This window comes from Saccoglossus kowalevskii, chromosome 18 (genome assembly GCF_978046115.1).
Source record: "Saccoglossus kowalevskii chromosome 18, keSacKowa6.1, whole genome shotgun sequence".
Lineage (NCBI taxonomy): Eukaryota > Metazoa > Hemichordata > Enteropneusta > Harrimaniidae > Saccoglossus > Saccoglossus kowalevskii.
The window spans coordinates 23,338,952-23,358,485 of NC_140658.1; the positions used below are offsets into that span (position 1 = coordinate 23,338,952).

Here is a 19,534-nt window from a genome sequence, read left to right on the forward strand (position 1 = left end):
AGTTACACTATAGTCGACATCCTGTTTCTCACTGATTATGTACGTTATCATATATGTTAGAGTTCATTACAGTTATTATAAAAGAAAGGGGAAAAGCTGCGTGAATGCTGTTAATGGATTGCTGGAGCACCATGTAAGGAGGGAAAATCACAGTTGGAGTAGCAGCCCTGAAATAACTACATTTATACTCCTATATCATTACCATCGGTGTGACTTTAGTATGAACTATATCAGTGATCACATATGGCGTGCTGATAATGGGAGCAGCGGTACTGAACAACAGGACATTGTCCCCGTTCGTATTAAGTTGAAATGACATTTGACGTCATCAAAGGGGGGAATTATATGAAGCAAATTTCATCATAATCCAAAACGAATTGTCATGCATACGTGACCAACTGTATGTCTTTGTACAACATTGGTTAATACTGTAAAATCTGTATTAGAAGCTGCGGCTTGTATAAAAATGGTAGAATGTAACATAGGGGATGCGGCTTCTATTAGAGCACATACACATATGAGAAATGATGAATTTTTTGTTCTCAATTATTTTAAAAGAGTGGGTGCGACTTCTATTAGGGATGCGGCTTCTAATACAGATTTTATGATATATATAGTATACAAGTGTTTCACATGGGAAAATCTAAATCATGGAAAATGTGCATGGACACATGACTGTCAGTTGGCCATTTTTAATAAAATCGTGAAATTGAAGTGTTGATCAGTACCAATTTCAAATGAAATCGGCTCAGGTATATCTGAGAAGTAGACATCAGTAAAATGATGTGAAAAGGTAAAATATCAAGCAATAGGTAGTCATGATTCTGGAAGGTCACATAATATGAATTTAAAATAGAGAAAGGAGTTTGACAGAGCTGGCATGAGTAAGACATGACAAATGCTGTTTTATGGTGATTTGGGAGATGAAATGGTGAAAGGTGAAAAAAACAAAAGACAATTTAACATGGACATCTATATGTAGTGTACCATTATTGTATATATTTGTCGGTCATGGCTTGCCAAGTAATGATGTCGGGTTTACGAATGAACACAAAGACGGACAGATAGATGAAATCCCAAACAGTGTCATCAGTGACAAAAAAATAGCAACCAAAATAATCATGCAACAGCATCACCTCTAAAAAGAAGAGATATTTATAGTACACAAGTTCTTTCATCAATACCGCTAGTACAAGTAGGTGTTATCAAATATTAGAAAATATGATCTAATTTGAAGCAAATTGAGTGAACAGGTCTGAGAGGTAATATATTTTTCATAACTTACAAATGATATTAGGATGGTTGAAACGGATCAGATAATGATACACATGCCAGAGGCAGCAGAGTTCTTCTTACATTTTCATTTCACTTTGATTTAAGAATAAATGCATATGTCTGATAACATTATTCCTTGATTCAATTACTGTTGTCTGAGTTTCATATTATTCACAAATTTAGATAGGGTATATTTTCAGTGTGATTTACATGTAGTTTGAAATCTATTATAGTATTGTATGTGTAGTTTAATTGTAGTTTATTTTAAAAAAGCTTTAATACAGCAATTACCAAAACTGAAATGTCAGTTTTCATTAAGGATGTTATAAAGCATTATTCTATTCTATTCTATTCTATTCTATTCTATTCTATTCTATTCTATTCTAATCTATTCTATAGATTCTGTACATGTAGATACGTCTTTTCCTTCTTTCTTAGTGATGACATTCTTTAGTCTTACTTTCTGGTCACAAAGTGTGCATACATATACTGTGGATACTATTTTTAATTTTAATATTTTTGCAGATAAGTAGAATCGGCTAAATTAGATTCCGGCGAGCATGATATTAGAACTTGTTGTTTCTCTGTAAAATTCATAAACTTAAAACCCAGTGTAATTGCTGAACATTTAGAAATAGTGAAATTAAATGCCAGTAAAAATAAATGGTTTTACAGAAGTCTTATGTGATGTAGGTTTCACACCACAATTAGACAATATATAGACTATTACTGCATTTGCTCTATTAGAAGTGCATGAAAAAAAAATCCCATTTACTTCTGAGTCAGTAGTGTATATACTGAATCATGACTTTAAACATAGAAGCACTGAAAATTACGTAAAAGCAAAGTTGGTATAAAAACAAACAACCTTGTACCCTTGAGTAAAAAAAATAAAATACGGTAAATTAAAGCTAGATGAACCACGCTATTAAAGAGGAAAAATTGAACCAGCTAACGACAGTTTAGACTACTACTAATATTTCAAAGGCTATCAGTGTTCACTAAAATCTGACTCATAAATACGAGACACAGTTATAATCTATTGTACCACAACCGTCTTTAATTGGCCAAAGGACAGTCTAGAATTTCTATGGTTTTTGCTGTAACCTGGTTATGGTGTGTATAATGAAATTAAAGTACCAACAACTCCCAATATGCCACAGTTGGTTTATAAGCAATAACGGTAAAAGTTTTCCCATAACTCTAAACCTAACAGTGTCCCTCCCCCCATTTTAATTGTATATGCCTTCTTCAAGACGCATATTTATCTGAAGGGGCATATACAATTACATTGGAAGGCTCAGGTTAGGGCTGGTGTGGATTTGAGTACTAAGCTCTTTCTACAGTAATCATCACACAACTATGATTTAACTAGACAACATATATTTAAACTTGATGAATACAAATGTGATCTCATGCACCTATAGCACGCTTTCTAATTGCAGTATGAAAACTATAATAGATAAATTAAAAACACTCCCCTTAAATCCTGGTAATATTGGATTTTTGTATAGTACTTGAATATAGTATTTATTTTTAATAAATTGAATAAGTCATTTTATGGCTCATGTGGAAACACAAGAAAAAGGTTGCAGTTAGTAATAGTTGTAAAGAATAGATTTTCTCACAAATGACAGAAACAAACAGGTATTATGTAATGTCGCTCAATAAGTGTGTACTATTTCAACAGTATACATTGTATACCAACACAATGGTTTGTACATTTCAACATCTGCAGAGAAACTCTCGCTACTGTAGAATGCTTTATTTTCGTTTGGAATTAATTTCTGCTATTTTAGCTGAAGGGATGATTCCGTGAAAATAAAAACCAGCGAATATACTTTTTTTCCTATATTTCACATTCAACTCATCAAAAATCAGTGAAAATAAATTATATACAAAACACCCAAAAAACCCTTTCAGCGCAAAATTAATTCCAGCTAAAATAAAGTATTTTACAGTATTTATTTCTGCTACATGCATGGTAGATAGCAAATAGAGGGAATTTGATTTTCTTCATTCAATCATTTAAACAATTACTTTAGAGCACTGCAAAGAGAATCATATTATCTTATTTCATTTTCTTCATCCTTATAAAACAGAAAATATCAATTTTATTTATTTTTGGATGAGACGTTATCTCAATGTGATAAAAATATCAACATATTTCCGGTAATAGTCAAAGATAAATAAAGTTTATTTTTGGAAAACATGATAAAAGGAAGAAATAGAGCAATGTGTATTTTTAATAACTGATGACAAAAATTAACCCATACAGTAAGACGTTATTTAGAATTAGGTAAATAGCTTAAAGCATTTTCTCATAATAGGACAAGCCATTTTCTCAGAACACAGTACAAGGCGTAGAGACTTCATTCTCTTCATCTTCATAGCATATTTTTATTTTGTACAAGGACTGTGCGTTTGTGATCTTCTTTGAAAGAGAATTTATTTCTGATATCATTAAATGATTACATTTTCTTGGTAAAAATATTGTCATAGATCTCAGTAAATAAAACAGAACAAAGTGAATATTTTTTTAATAACTTATGACAACAATTATCCTGTAGATTTGGACATAGTTTTAAGTCTACATGGAACCCTTTGAATGCCATAATTTTGGTGCAAGATTTCGCAAATGTTTATTCTTTTATAATTCCTTCAAACTTTTCAGCACCAGACTTTCTCGCCCAAATTTGTCTGTGCTTTATTCTTATGTTCTTCAATATTTTTGGTTTTTACTCACAAAATTTGGTTATATTTGTCCCAATCTTCTGAAGGAAAGTTCAGACTATAAACCTGACTATTTGGTGAATTTGTAATGAAACAAGCAGCCTCTCGGCTGAGATAGCTCCGCTGTTAGCAATGCACTTTTTAATTAAAGAACAGAAGATATCATTAGAAAATGAATATGTATAATATCAAAACAATCAGACTTGCGGTTTTCAACAAGAAGTCGAAAATATCACTTTTTACCAAAAATTACAAAAATATTCACCAAAATTAGAGAATTGAAGATATCATTACAAAATGAACAAATCTGAGAAAGGTCCACATGTAGTACCTATATATGTAATATCAAAGCAATTGGACTTGTGGTTTTTAACAAGAAGTTGAAAATATCACTTTTTACCAAAAATGACAAAAATATTCACTAAAATTAGAGAATTGAAGATATCATCATGAAATGAACAAATTTAAGAGAGGTCTACCCAAGGTACATATACACCAAGTATCAAAGCATTCAGGCTTGTAGTTTTCAAGAAGAAGTCCAAAAAGTAAAACATTGACACGGACGACGGTGGACAACCACTCATATGATAAGCTCCGCTCGACAAAGTCGACAGCTAAAAAGGGAACTGGTGGTGAAGAGGTTTAAGTCCAAATGAAAATAATTGCCCATTAGACAGGAGTCTCACTGTGTAAAAAATTAAAGTTCATTTGTGAAATGCGACAAACCTGAATTTCAAGTTCAAATATAATTTTTACATTAAATGAAGACAACCTTTTAGAAACCTCATTTTATCATAAACAAACCGTGATTAATTAGTATTCTCTGCATATACAATACTAGATTCTATTCACATCTGTTTTCTTATCAATATATGCAGTCAGATCTCATGGGCAACTTACAAATTCCAGTTTCTTTATAAATTAAGAAAGTTCTTTATAGGATTTGGAGGCTGAATCGTCTGACGAAAAATATATTGAAATTAGTGGTTGAAAAATTATAGTTATTTTATTCAGTGATAACACGATTACAAAATCTTACTGAAAATAGATATGATGCAGGGATTGAAATAGGATTTTTTTCCCTGCATGCATAGTGTGCATGTTGAATTTGAAATTCACCTGCACTGGCATGTTGTGAAATGCACTACTTTTAAAGTTTAAATAAAATTTACGGGTTCACGATTGATGCGATCACGAAAGAATTGTTTTTTTTTTTTAGTTGTTTCACAATGTTGGTTGAACTTTAGGCTTTAGGCTTTATTAGTGAATATACTGAGAAAATGTTGTGTTAATTTCTACATGCACAGCGTGCACATTATATTTTGAGTTTACTTGCACTAGCTAATAATCTATGTGCATAGTGCAGTGTGCACCAGGATATTTCGATCCCTGTGATGTAATCATAGAATCAAATGAAGATAACGTTATATGTTTATACTGATGATAACGACAATTTCAACCCCAACTATGATATTTTGCTGTAGCTTTTTGGTCATTTGTAGTGAATCTCAAGGAAGTTATTGCCCTAATTACCAAAGCCCTTGCTAAATCATTTCAATACCACACCAGTTTTAGTTTTTGTTTACTTGTTTGTTTAACTAGAACATCATCATGAATAGTTCATCAAATTATGTAATGCTTAAATGAATGTTCTTTGTGAACTATGTTACAATTAGATCACAAAACCATGGCAACATTTTACTTTGAATTCAGTGATGAATGAGACTATAAGGGAAACCTTGGTTCTCAGATTATAGCGATCAATTGGGCCTGTATCCCGCCAAGATGGTGCATTTAATGGCCATATTAAATACTATGGTCACTCAGCTGTAGTAACGTAGTACCAAACATGGACATGGTTTCAGTGGCAAAATTCACTATGTACCATCAGCAATCGCTAAAGATGTTAGAAAAGACAACTGTAGCAAAATATTGTTTGAAGCAGGGAGTCGTCACCTGCACATGTGCCAGATGGCCATAGTGTGTCATTGTTTACAAACAAGTGTCTACCCATGAGCCTTTGTATTTTTAGCGCGTGTTGTTATCGTCGGTTGGGACTCAATTACAGCACGCACGCAAGTGACGACCCTCCCACATTAACCATTTATGTGCTTAAGGCAGTTCATGCAGTTTCCCAAACTTGGAGGGTTCAAAGTGAAAGTGCAGGAGTTTTTGCATGGGAACACATACTATGGCGCATGTACTAAAATTGCTGTTTATATCCCCCAACATTTATTTCTCCAAAATTTAGTTTCAGACACATTTTTCATTACCTTGAGTTTAAAAAATCGAATGGGTTGTTTTACTTTTTCCCATGTAACTCCAAATTCTGTATATATCAAGTTGATCTCAAAAATAAGCCCCCGTATTTTTTTCCACATATGACCTTATACAGCAATAAGCAAACTATTTGCAAAGTAAAAGATTTTTGTGTCAACTTTTGTCACATAGCTTTCATAAATTTAAACCTACATAATTTTTTTCATATTTTTCTCCAAATTTTGATCAAGACCAATAGGAAATTATGTCCATTTGTTCCAAATTATGTACAAACAAGCAGCTTCTTGCCTGAGATGACTTCGCTGTTAGCAATGCACGTTTCAATTAAAGAAATCATTAGTAAATGAACAAATCTGGGAGAGGTCTACCTGATGTACAGTATCATTTGAAAGCAATCAGACCATCTGTTTTCAACAAGTCAAAAATATCACTTTTTACCAAAAATAAAAAAAATATTCACCAAAATTAGAGAATTGAAGATATCATCATGAAATGAACAAATTTAAGAGGTCTACCCAAGGTACATATAGACCAAGTATCAAAGCATTCAAGCTTCTAGTTTTCAAGAAAAAGTCGAAAAAATACAAGTCATTGTCAATGACACGTTCCCGTTACGTTCATATTTGAGTGACATATACATTCAAAGCAGATCATGACCGAAATGCACCTGCATATGTACAACACATTGTTCTAAATCTGAACAAAATCCATCCACGCATGACTGAGATCAGGTTCCGGAATTGTGAAAATACGTGATTTTGATGCATTTTCGGCCTTAAAATGGCCATCATTCAGCTATTGTTAAGCGGATCATGAAACAAATGCACATATCTATTTGTGACAAGATGTACCATGTGTGTGTGAAGTTTGAACTTGATCAATCCAGACATGTCTTGGATACGGATCCAGAACTGAATTTATTAAAACAAAATGGCCGCCAGTCGGCCATTTCGAACTTGATCCGCAAAAAAAAATTATGTGCATCAAGGTCCTATTTTGTTTAATGTATGTACCAAATTTGAACAAAATCCATCCATGCATAACTGAGATCCGGGTTCGGAATGGTGAAAATGTGCGATTTCAATGCATTTTCGACCTTAAAGAGGCCGCCATTTGGCTATCGTTAATGAAATCATGAAACAAATGCACATACATATTTGTGACATGATGTACCTTGTGTGTGTGAAGTTTGAACTTGATCAATCCAGACATGTCTCGGATACGGATCCAGAACTGAATTCTTTAAAACAAAATGGCCGCCAGTCGGCCATTTCGAACTTGATCCGGAAAAATAAATGACGTGCATTAAGGTCCTATTATGTTTAATGTATGTACCAAATTTGAACGAAATCCGTCCATGCATAACTGAGATCCGGGTCCGGAATGGTGAAAATGTGTGATTTTGATGCATTTTCGGCTTTAAAATGGCCGCTATTCGGCTATCGTTAATCGGATCATGAAAAAAATGCATGTGCATATGTCCCATATAATATGTGATGTATGAGTGAAGTTTGAACTTAATTGGTCCATGCATGTTCGAGATACAGGTGATCACGGACGCACGGACGGACAGACGCACGGACGGACGCACACAGGGCAAAACATAAGTCCCTGTTTTCGGACTACGTCCGAACGGGGACTAAAAACATTGACACAGACGACGGACAAAGTTGACAGCGGAGCTAAAAAATACATAAAAATACATAAAAATAGAAAAAAATATGGTGAACTGAAGGTTTGAATCACTAGAAAAACCGACATATGAGAATACCTAAGAAAAATAAACTGCTACAATAACAATTTTGAAAATGGACTATAAAATAAGTGTTAATATTTATTTTAATGAATTGAATCTTTATTGGTGCAGTATACATGTAACACATTTGTAGACAGCGTGTTGCGAAAACAGAGCGGCTTTTGTCAAGTCTGACACAATCATACTGCTGCTGTACGAGTATACAATGTTTGCTGTTAAAGTACAGCTGGTACACTCTGTGTAATAATGCTGGTACCACACTCTCACATGTATTGACCACTTATACAGAACTCCTACCAGGCAGAGACAGGCATACAAACTGAAAATATAAATACAATAAAATAATACTGACAATTTTAAGAGTTATTGCTGGTGGAGAAAATATTTTGTTTACAATAGTTTTCAGGTAATATCACAATGTGGTCATATAATATTGTATTATGTTTTACCTAATATAATCAAATAATATGCAATGCCTTTAGTTGAGTCAATTCAATCGAACTATGCATAAGGAACATATATTTCAACCTTTTCACCACCAGTTCCCTCTTTTCATCACAAATTCAGTGAAATTTCAAACCATAATCAGGTTGCAGTGAAATTAGCAAATGCATACATGTAGTCATCTCTGTAAATCAATATTAACTGGGTTAGTATTTGCGAGGAACACCCCATCCCCCAAATTTGTTTACGACAACGCTTAACAATCCATTGAGGGTTTTTCCAGCTAATCTGCTTCTGACATACTGAGACTCTGACTCCTGCCATGTCTAGCAGTGTAGATAATAACGCCTATTAACTCCCATGAAACTTCCTACATGTTCTTGGTGATTTGAAGTAAATAGCCGACTTTCAGTCATTGTCATACTGAAAAAAGCTTCATACAATTTGTCTCCATTGTATTAGTTAGTTTGTAAAGCATGACATGCATGGCTTTTGATGATTCAATATATCTTTAGACGCTGACAATTTTAAAATAGACTGCATGACTTAATGTAGTGATACGGCTCAATTGGTCACGACAAGCAATCAGCATTTATCACATATATTGGTAGTACGTTGGCGAGTTTAGAAAGATTACACGTGAAATAATAATCCGTAGCAGCACGTCATTGTGAATTAATATAGACAGATTAATTAAAAACCAGAACGCGACACAGATAATGTGGGAATGATTACAGCAGCTTATCATGATATATTACGACAATTTATAGTAAAACAAGTCATTGTCAATGACAAGTCCCTGTCCAGTTTTTAGTGACTGTCAACATTATAGCCAAATATTTATAAACATTCATGTGACAGACATGATCCAGTTTATTTATTATTATTCATTCCTTTATGTACATGACATTCATAATGTATTTCTATCATAAATATGACAATCACTTATCTTGAATCAGATTCTGAAACAGATGCATGTGTAAATGTGCTACATAATGTATGTGTAAAGTTTGAACATGAACAGTCCAGTCATGATAGCTATACGGCTTCAAAACCAGCATTTATTATTAAATTCAAAATGGCCACCAGTCAGCTATTTTGAAACAAATCAAGGACCCAGTATGTTTAATGGACATACCATAAGTTTGTCCATGCACAATACCAATGGCAGGTGTGTATGTCGCAACATACCAGGTATATAACACATGACAGGTGTATATGTCACACAACACCAGGTATATATATCACACAACACCAGATATATATATATATAACCAATCTGATTAAAATCTGATGTAGTGTACGGGCTTTAATTATTTTGGCTATAAACTTATTTTAATTTTATTTTTTATTACTTTTGTTATTAATGCCCTTTTATTTTATTTTATTATTTTACTTTGATTTTGATTTTGTGATTTTTTTAATTCCGCCCTACCTACATCTGAGCCGATGCCTATGTAACGAGATTTCAACAAGACCCACTATCGACGATTTTAGTCAACGAATCACATACCTCCTTCTATAGCGCACATGATGACGTCACCGGGCGGAGTTGGGTGGCAAACACACTCAAATAAAATGGCGGATTATACCGACGTTAGCGACCGAGCATAACACGGCTTTTCGGTAAGTTTATCATTGTCAAATGCAACGAAAGTCATTTTTATGTTAATATTGTGGCTCGAATGGTTCGACTTTAGATCGTTATTTTGCATAGTTATTCTGGGAGTGACGATTTTGTTTCCGCCGTTTCGACCGAACACCAGTGTCTTTTTCCAGTCGCCTGCCCTGGAGACGGGTGATGTTTTGTTGAAGATCGGGCCAACATCGTCTACGGTATTGAAACCGTAGCTGTAAATATTCATCAAATTGTATCATCATGTTGTACATTATACAATAACTCTTTATTAAAGTAATTGAGCTGATTTGGACTGGAATAATATATTTTTTATTGGAACACATCGCAATTGATCAGGAAATATTTTTTTGCTCCAATTTTCTGCGTCGATGCCGTGGGCCGGTGACCGTTATACAATTTAAAATCAGTTTGCATTGTTTACTATAGCTGTTTACAGTGTTCTAATCATTACGATTTACTTATTTTTTTGTTTCCATTCTAGATAATTATGCTCAGTGATGTAAAATTGAAGCGATGACTGAATGAACGAACCTTGGTTGGCGAAGATGTATCTGGAAGTGTACACATTTGTTGGAAGTGAAAAAAATATTCAATGTAATGACAAAAATTGTAAAATGCTGTGGAATTTCTTTTGCAAATAAAAATATACTAGCAATTTTCTATTAATGGTTTATTCAAGTGGGCAAAATATAATGTACAGAAAGATTGCCCGTAGAGTATCGCTACACTGAAAAGTAAGCAACCGACAGCCTGTATAAAAGGGGGGCTGTGATTGGCTGTTACTTATGCGAGATTTGAACGGGACTTACATAGGCGTCGGATCAGATGTAGTAGGTAGGGCAGAATTAAAAAAAAAATCACAAAATCAAAAACAAAGTAAAATAATAAAATAAAAGGGCATTAATAACAAAAGTAATAAAAAAATAAAATTAAAATAAGTTTATAGCCACAATAATTAAAGCCCGTACACTACATCAGATTTTAATCAGATTGATATATAACATGACAGGTGTATATGTCAAACAACACCAGGTATATATAACATGACAGGCGTACATGTCACACCACACTAGATATATATATATATATCACATGACAGGTGTATGTCATACCACACCAGGTATATATCAAATGACAGGTGTATGTCATACCACACCAGGTATATATAACATGACAGGCGTACCGGTACATGTCACACCACACCAGATATATATATATATATATATATATATATATATATCACATGACAGGTGTACATTTTGTATGTCACACCACACCAGGTATATATATATATATATCACATGACAGGTGTATGTCATACCACACCAGGTATATATCAAATGACAGGTGTATATGTCAAACAACACCAGGTTTATATAACATGGCAGGTGTACATGTCACACCACACCAGATATATATATATATCACAGGACAGGTGTATGTCATACCACACCAGGTATATATCAAATGACAGGTGTACATGTATATGTCAAACAACACCAGGTTTATATAACATGGCAGGTGTACATACCACACCACACCATATATATATCACACGACAGATGTATATGTTACACCACACCAGGTATATATCAAATGACAGGTGTATATGTCACACCACACCAGGTATATATAACATGACAGGTGTATATGTCACACAACACCAAGTATATATAACATGACAGGTGTATATGTCTCACCACACGAAGTATATATATCACATGACAGGTGTATATCAGGTATATATCATGTGCCAAATAATAATAACTTTATTGCATCTGTACAATGTTTCTATCAGTTAATAGCAATAAAGATTAGTTGTGATAACTACTACTATACAAAAAGAAAGTTAGTTGTTAATGGGATAAAGCAAGTGTTACATATCAAATGGCATTTTCATTTCTTGATTGAAATGCATTATGAATATAGTTACCAATCTTTTTTATTATTACATCATTTTTTGAAGTAATCAAAAAATTAAATTTCTGGAGATCATCTTCTATTTCATTCTGTGTACCTTGTTTGCAAATTCTGTTTTCAGTAGATATTTTTGGTTGTGTATGCCTCCCTTTTTCTATTGCTAAATTGTGATTACATTGAAATTCTTTGTTTCAAATTCAACACATCCAAGTATTTTTCAAAATTACAAGAGTCTTTGAATTTTTCATGAGTTCTCAGTTTTGTTTTTTCAGTTATATTTTTATTTTTGTTTGACAACTTTGCCAATTTGCTTTGTATGTTTTGTTAAAAATCATTCTGTTGTTCTCGTGAAAAATTCATGTCGTCGTCATTTTTGTATTGAAGAATACCTTTTTTGTAAATTGGATTTCTTTTATTCAAGGTATGCTTGTTTTGTGATATTATTGCCTGGTAATTTACTGATTTAAGTCAAGTGAAATACTGTAAAAGATGTCTTTTGAGCTAGCATGTTATTTTAGCTAATTTAGCTAATCTGTAATTTCGCTAATTCAAGATTTCACTAATTTAAAATAAAGAATGTTCTCACAAGTTAAGATTCAGTTAATTCATGCAAGTAGTCAAATTCGCTAATAAAAAGGTTTTACAGTATTTGCTACAAATTTGTTCAATCCTAGTAGTTGTTTATGATAAATAATTTTATCTTTGAATAAATTATTAAGGGGCGATAGTCGTCGCACCACGTCCTGTTCGATATGGGACTCATAACGACGTATACAACGTGTGTAAAATAAGTTGTTTATTTACATAAAATTCACGCAACGACCACCGTGCTTGAAGCATTTGACAAAATAATGTAACGGTGCCAATGCAGATATTTTTTAAAATGAATATTGTACATAGACAAGGACATTATTTCATTGACAAAAGGTAAATTTAGATTATATTAATTCACCCTTTATAAAAACTTTGATAATTTATTGTCTAACCTGAAATCAAAAATGTCTAATGAAATTAATGTGTCTCGCTTTCTCTCTGATTTAATTTCAAAAAACTGCTTGAGCACTAAAACCTTTTACAGCAAAAAAATGAATAATGGGTCAATATTAAATTACAGTCATATTAACAAGGGTTTCCATGACAACAACCTACAATACTGATAATATTTTTCAGATTTAATATCAATATGCAATAACAAAATTCTGAATCCATGTGGTGAACCAATTATCAAGGTCACGGCTTTCATCGTCTATACTCATTTTACAGATTAGTGTCATGCTAATGGAAGTCTGAAAATGGAGGATAATTTTCACAGACATGATGAAATCGAATCAGATTATAGCGGAGGTCAAGTACACGGAAAAATTTACATGCACCTCAATACATTAATGTCATTCGGAGAGAGAATGTCAACAACTATTTTACGACTGATATTTTTAATGTAATTTTTTTTAACTCTTTGAATGTTGATGGAAAATTATGTCTATTTGGGTCAAAATTAGGACATTTGAAGATTTAAAAGAATGATATTTTGTTTGCTGTGAAGATGTATATTAATTCACACATAATAATTGTTGCTATACATTCTTTATTTTTCTATCACACTGAATTTTTTTTGTGCTCAGTAAAATCCTATAAATGTTTTTTCCAATTTTGTAAACGCGCACAGGAATAACGACCAATTTAAGCAATTCAACCCCAATAGTGTCGGCTTCAAATATTAAAGTCATTGTACCGCTAGATATTGACCCAATGCGAGTGCATTACATGTTTTGAATACACACAGATACACTGCATGATGACTGTGGGGTATCCTTAGGAGCGGAGCTACGTCACAAAACGTTCTCTGTTTCTAAAGCACGCAACCACTGTACCATGTATTTCTATGGGCTTTGAGTGAACTGCTGTTGAACGCTGGTGGTAGAGCCGATGAAAAAACCTAAAGTCAAGGAAACAACACAAGCTCAACTCCGAAATAATCCTGAGCAACCCAATGTACATGTACACATGTTGCACATATAGGGGTAATCTTGTTACAATGTTTAGTAGAGTCTCAAAAACCATCCCAAAGTACTGTTTTCTGTGAGTTTTCGGCCTTTATTCTCACCGTGATGGTTGCCAGGCGGTTAAAATGCCCGGATGTCCGCCCCCCAAGAATAAAGAATATTCGTTGCATATATTGAATATTCTTTATTGAGGCATTGAAGGGTGTGAGCATTGGGACACTGATGGCCACAGTTTTGCTAGATCGGATGAAAAAAAACAAGTTTTACATCTCTCATTCAGAATTTTAGATTTGACATAAAATTTTACTGTTTTTCATCAATAAATAATGAAAATGAAAAAAAAAGAAAGAATTATACGTCAAAATTTCTGGTTTGCAGATTTTATTTTCTGGTTTGCAGATTTTATTTTCTTCATCAACTGTTAAACAAGAAAAATGATTATTAATAATTAAATGCTGTACGATTATACCACAAGTTACCTACTGAGCAATTATTATACATCTGACATTAGAAAACAACAGAATTTATCTGTTCGATTGAAAAACAGTTGTACAAACACATTTATTCTTATTAACTTCATATTCCAACACTATCTTTTTACATAGGTCACAGAAGCACGTTAGCAAAAACAGAACCCTGTCACTGAAACATTTGTAAAGTGCCATTTCAAGTTGTTATTCATAATTATATTATTATTACAAGTAGAAAATAGATGTATAAAAATAAGGTTATCGCAAACATTCTGTCCAAATGCACTCAGGCAGTATGGAAACACATAGACCTCCATTATGTGTCAGTCAATACGATCGTCATACTGCCTTTTAGCAGATTTTTAGGTATTCCCAGAGTAACTAGTAATTGAGTTACTATTATTAGGCTGTATTTGGTATTTTTTTTTTTTATAAGCAATATCAATTAATTATCTAATGCACCCATCTGTGTAATTTAAATGTTTGTACTACATTGTGTACGCATTATCACAATTTCTAAGAACCTCACACTGAGTCCTGCCTGACATTTCACAATGTATGTGTATTTTGCATGGAAGGTCTTCATAAGATTGAAAGTACATGTACCTCATTAACAAATCACTAATCGATGCAGTATCTATTATAGTGACCTTTTTGAAGATGCATTTTGTATCATTTGTGAAAATAATTTGAATAATATAGAATTACCGGTAGCGAGTACATCATTTTGTAAGGAATGGGCCATACTTTGCTAAATACTGTAATAATAATTACTTTACTGCAAACGTATCCACATTATTGATATTTAAAAATGAAAAAAAAAATCATGTGAAAAGAGAAAAGAGTGATTGCGTAATTTTCTTTGTTTTGCCTATACCTATAATTCCTGTGACTCGTATCACCCCTGTACATCATCTATACCTACACATTGTGTGTATTTGAATTCAAATTCATCAAGAAATTTGGGCTTCTGTTGAATACAATGAATGAAATTCTGTTGGCAAGAAATACTCATAGAACTCTTCGTTCAAGTAATACATCTACACTTACAGTGCCCAGAACCAGACTCAAGACATATGGTGATCGCTCATTCTCACATGCTTCTCTGTCATTATGGAATCAGTTACCAGCAGACATTCGTTCTGCAGCCAGTTTAAACATTTTCAAATCTAAACTGAAAACTTATATGTTTCAGAGAGTATTTCTGTGAACTGACAGCGTCATTGGACATCATCATGATGGATATTAGGGGCTATACAAACTCTATTATTATTATTATTCAAAATCATGACAATCTTTGACGGAAAACATTGTCAATTTCCATTATTATCTAATTAGTATGACAGTCAACATAGATTGCATACCTCAGTGTAATTTTCTACAAGTATAATAGGTATTGATTTACCTTTACTTAACAATAAATATTGCATGTAAGTCGTAAATATATGCAATGAGAACACACACTGACATGTATAAACACATGTCTATACAAGATGACTTCCTCCCATCTTCCAGATAAACTTATCAGAGTAACCTTTGTAACAGTCTGTTGAGCTTTCTACTATTAGGAGTCTGAGGTATTCAATGAAAGATATAAAAAATATTAAGGGCAATTGCTATACATAATGGGATATATAATGCATTATGGGATATATAATGCATTATGGGACATACTATGAGTTATGGGACATGCTATGTATTATGTACATACTACATATATGCATTATGGGTCATGCTATACATTTTGGACCATGCTATGCTTTCTGGGCAATGCTATGCATTCTGGGCAATGCTATGCATTCTGGGCAATGCTATGCATTCTGGGCAATGCTATGCATTCTGGGCCATGCTATGCATTCTGGGCCATGCTGTGCATTCTGGGCCATGCTGTGCATTCTGGGCCATGCTGTGCATTCTGGGCCATGCCACGCATTCTGGGCCATGCCACGCATTAATTCTTGGCCATGCTATGCATTCTGAGCCATATGCTTTGCATTCTGAGCCATATGCTATGCATTTCCGGGCCATGCTATGCATTTCCGGGCCATGCTATGCATTTCCGGGCCATGCTATGCATTTCTGGGCCATGCTATGCATTTCTGGGCCATGCTATGCATTCTGGGCCATGCTATGCATTCTGGGCCATGCTATGCACTTACTCTGGGCAATGCTATGCACTCTGGGCCAAGCTATGCACTCTGGGCCAAGCTATGCACTCTGGGCCATATGCTATGCACTCTGGGCCATATGCTATGCACTCTGGGCCATATGCTATGCACTCTGGGCCATATGCTATGCACTCTGGGCCATATGCTATGCACTCTGGGCCATATGCTATGCACTCTGGGCCATATGCTATGCACTCTGGGCCATATGCTATGCACTCTGGGCCATATGCTATGCACTCTGGGCCATATGCTATGCACTCTGGGCCATATGCTATGCACTCTGGGCCATATGCTATGCATTCTGGGCCATATGCTATGCATTCTGGACCATATGCTATGCACTCTGGGCCATATGCTATGCACTCTGGGCCATATGCTATGCATTTCCGAGCCATGCTATGCATTTCCGGGCCATGCTATGCATTTCCGGGCCATATGATATGCATTTCCGGGCCATATGCTATGCATTCTGGGATATGCTATGCATTCTGGGTCATGCTATGCATTCTGGGTCATGCTATGCATTCTGGACAATGCTATGCATTTTGTGCCCCGCTCTGCTTTCTTGGCAATGCTATGCATTCTGGGCCATGCTTTCTGGGCCATGCTATGCATTCTGGGCCATGCTATGCATTCTGGGCCATGCTATGCATTCTGGGCCATGCTATGCATTCTGGGCCATGCTTTCTGGGCAATGCCATGCTTTCTGGACAATGCTATGCATTCTTGATCATGTTATGCATTAATTCTGGGACATACATGTATGCAATGTATTATGGACATGCTAGGAAAAGCTAGCTACCATGTGGTGACAATATTTTTAAATAACCAAATGGGTTTGCATTGGTAACTCACCACCATGTAAAATCTACACACCTTATTCTGTTTGCATGTTCATCAATGCAACCAAATAATACATTTTTAGAACAAAAATTTAATGTTATTGAATAAAAAAATTAAAAAAATAGAATTGACAAGGATTATGCATTATACCAACTTTGAACTAATTTTGTCATGTGCAGCACCGACCTGTATCAAAATCATATTAAATTATAGTTATGGTCTTCATACCAAACAGCAATAAAACATCTTTGAACTCATCGGGTTAACAACCACTCCTATATCGCATGTATGTGATTTTGTCTATACACATATCTGTACAGTATGCAGTATTATCACCGGAAATTAAACACGTGGGATAGAATTGCTCCATCAAGTTAGAAAGTATGAGACAATTACCCATCCATGTGAAACTAGAGACAGAAATTTAGTGTAGACAGTGTACCTAAATGTTTATTATATTTGAATATTATTCTTCAATTATGAATTGTCACTTATCTATTTTCTTCCATTTTTGTGAGTAAAAAAAAATAATCCATGAGAAAAATGTTTCAAGTTTCAAATCTGGGGGGAACACTGTATAATCATACATATATACATATATGTATAACAAGACAGCTTAAACAAATTTTTTACAACATCGACCAATCAAAACAAAGAAGAAAAACTAGTAAATATACTTAAAACGAAAAACAAAAACATGTTAATTAATTTAGCCAAATTTGTATACCAAGCCTTATTAATGAGAGAAAACTACATTAAATCTAAATTACCAGCTGACTCATAAAAATAATGCTTTTGCTTTGTTTTGTGTTTTTGTTGTTGTCTTTTGGTTTTTTCTCTAATTTTTTAATTTTTCTATTTTTAACTTACAACATTTAACTTTATTGTATCACAAACAATATCTCAATTAAGGATACGTTTATCAATAAAGATTATTATTATTATTATTATTATTACATTTATACATACACACGCATAAAACTAAAATGCATAAAACATCCAAAGTTCCATGTCAGAATCTGCTCTATAGTTTCAGAAAGATTAATATCATAATTTGTACACATAAAATATGAATCACCAAATTGATAGAAATTATTATTAGCATAAAAAATGTAAATTGAAACTCACAGGATAAGCAGTGATCTAACTAACTTTAGAAAAAATCTGTTGATGTTAAGAAAAAATAACCTGTATAGACCTTTTTGGTGCACATTTACTTGACAAAAACGAACACACAAAATTTTCATCCAAATTTTATTTCCTACCAGAATAGTGTCAAAATTTAGCTCACATCAAGTTTAATGTAAATATTTCTATTTTCTAATAAGAGACATGCATTAAAATAAATGGATAATATGGGCCTATTTAAATGATATTCTTTTTCACAAACATCAATGGGTTTTCTGAAACCAGTTGTTGATATTACCTCATTCAATTCATTGAAATTAATTAAAGTGTCTTTTTAAATCCTAAATATGATTTCAAACTGCACAATTTATAATTCCTCAAAATTTGATTAATTTTAGACAAAGAATGGCTGATTTGTGGATAAAACCGAACTTGAACTTGAACATCTGTTACAATATTCACACGGTTGCAAAATGACAATTCCATTTTACACATTTCATTCAATTTTAATATAAAAAAAAACTTCTGGTACAATTGAAAAAGATTTTTTTACTATTTCTATATTAAAAATGGTATTATTGATGTTTGTTCACTGTTAGCAATGTTCCAGACATTTTTATTTCAAATCAATATCTAATATTAGAACAGATTTATTTTCTATGGACAAGACATACATACTGTATTAACAGACTTTTTAATATAATATTCATTTAGTAATTTAAAAACACAAACAAATATTTTTTTATATTTATATTTTATAAATCTTCAGCATAAAAAATTGAAATTTCAGAGCATTATTATCGTTTTCTAGTGCTTTCTTTGAATGTAAAATTATTAAATGTATTAGTGTTGAGAAATCCATGCACAATCCTTCT

The 19,534-nt window shown here is 33.3% G+C and overlaps 1 protein-coding gene and 1 long non-coding RNA gene across 5 annotated transcripts in view; one reads left to right on the plus strand and one right to left on the minus strand.

Annotated features, from left to right (window-relative positions):
* Window positions 1-19,534, minus strand: part of LOC100313633 (hippocalcin-like protein) — a 128,619-nt gene that overhangs the window by 51,933 nt on the left and 57,152 nt on the right. The gene's annotated exons all lie outside the window — the stretch shown is intronic.
* LOC146731928 (uncharacterized) lies at window positions 9,975-10,734 on the plus strand. The gene is made up of 2 exons (XR_014926989.1): window positions 9,975-10,114; window positions 10,609-10,734. It is a non-coding gene; the product is annotated as an uncharacterized LOC146731928 (long non-coding RNA).